Raw genomic sequence first — 2,082 nt, 5'->3', positions numbered from 1 at the left:
ACCTCCACCAAAAGCAGCAGCTAATGGCAGGAAGCTACTGGATATAATGAGGGCCTTCTAAGCACTATATTGGACAAGAGTCTGTTGTGACCTATATAGTTTCCATTGATTTTTTTGGAAAGAAATCATCAGGCCTTAGTTCCTAGTCTGTCTTAGTCTGGAAGTATCACTGAACCCAGTGCACCATGGGAGTCTACTGGTATTGGAAGTAGTGGTATCGGAGACGGAGCTCCCAGCATCACAGCAACATCACAGTTGCTGACGGGCAGGTGGTCGTCCAAAAGAGCAATGGGAAGGCAATGAGAATAATGTGTGTGTGTGTGGGGGATATCCAAAAGGAAAAATAAATTAACTCTACAGTGAATCCTTCATGGCTGAGATGTTGAATGAAGGGCGGCTTGACCTCAAGTTCCATGGAAGGGGCTGGAAGGAGGGTGGAGTTTGAAATAGCGATACACTAGCTGCCTTGGAGTGGGCTGGGGGTGAAGGAGGCGAGGGGTGGTACTAATTGTGCTTCAAACAACAGTAAGGATGGAGGGTGCAAGCTTAAAGAATCCAGATGTGGGTTCCCAGAAGGGGCTACCTTCTGGGCAACAAAACAGAAAGAGGTCTGAGTGGAAGTGTTTACAAACATTCTTCAGACAAAAGAAAGGCTTGAAATCATCTCAAAAATAAACTTTTATGGACTAGCAGGCACCCTCAGAATTCTGGAATTGTTGCACGTGACTGTGTGGTTGCAGGCCCTGAACTCCGGAGGCGTTTATCAAGAAAACAAGTCACCTTGTTGAAAGAATTCTTCTCCCCACCCCACCCCCCATGTGCACATGGGAACCTGGAGACCAGCTAGTCTCAGGGGTAGTTTGCAGAACGCCTGAGGCACAGGTTTGGAGTCCCAGCATCATTTAGGACGTGAGTGTCATGTTCTTCTCGTCTTCTTGGGCATGTCTCTCCCGACAAGACCTTTAGTGCTTAAGTTATAGTGCTGTGGTTCTCAACCTGTGGGTTGCAACCCTTTGGGGGTCGAACAAGCTTTTCACAGGGGTCACTCGATTCATAACAGTAGCAAAATTATAGTCATGAAGTAGCAAGGAAAATAATGTTATGGTTGGGGGGGTCACCACACATGAGGACCTGTCAGAAAGGGTCGCGGCATGAGGAAGGTTGGGAACCACTATTCCAACTACCGAAATGCCCAAGCTTCAGTCTTCGAGCTTGGGGAAGAGGGGGTCCCGGGCACTTGGGGCAGGGTCTCATGCCTGTGACCCTCGTTTGCATGAAGGCCCCCAGGCCTCTCCCTGGAAAGGCCACTGAGCCGGGCTACGCTCAGGACCAGGACACTGTTGAAGGCAGTGTGTAGCAGTCGTGCATCCCTTGCACATCCGAAATGCCACAATGGTTATAAATGGCCACTCATGTTCATGACCACGTAACGCTCCCTGTGCCACCAGGAGAGTCCCTATCACTGCCCGTTTAGAGGGGATTTCAAACTTGCCCACGTGACTGAGGGTCCGCGAGGAGCCATTGTCACTAGGCAGAGCCATCTGGTCATCCACCTGACTTAGTCCTCCACCCCCAGCTGACCTTACTGCTGCTTGGTGCCCAGACATAGAAGAGACGGAGTGGAGCCGGGAAGCCAGTCATCTGATCTTATCCCTGGGCCTCAGAGGAGCCAGGCTCCAAGACGCCACCCTCAGGAGATCCCTGAGCGAGAAAGCCACTGCCGTCTGTTTGGCTCACACATGCCCTATAGGACGGAGTAGGTCACAAACCTCAGGGTTTGTGAGAGCGTACTCTGATGGGAGCAAACTCTCTCATCTTTCTTCCTTGGAGCGGCTGGTGGGCTTGAACTGCTGATGTTGTGGTTAGCAACCACTGTCTTTAATACATTGCTTAACCCACCAGGGATCATTAGAGAGAGAGAGGACACTGTGAATCAGGTTCTTTGTTTGTTTGTTTGTTTTATTAGGGGCGCATACAACTTACCACAATCCATACATACATCAATGTGTAAAGCACATTCGTACATTCATTGCCCTCATCATTCTCAAAACATTTGCTCTCCACTTAAGCCCCTGGCATCAG

Source organism: Echinops telfairi, unplaced genomic scaffold (genome assembly GCF_000313985.2).
Source record: "Echinops telfairi isolate 266 unplaced genomic scaffold, ASM31398v2 ScPeMD7_25;HRSCAF=90, whole genome shotgun sequence".
Lineage (NCBI taxonomy): Eukaryota > Metazoa > Chordata > Mammalia > Afrosoricida > Tenrecidae > Echinops > Echinops telfairi.
This window is presented reverse-complemented; position numbering follows the sequence as displayed.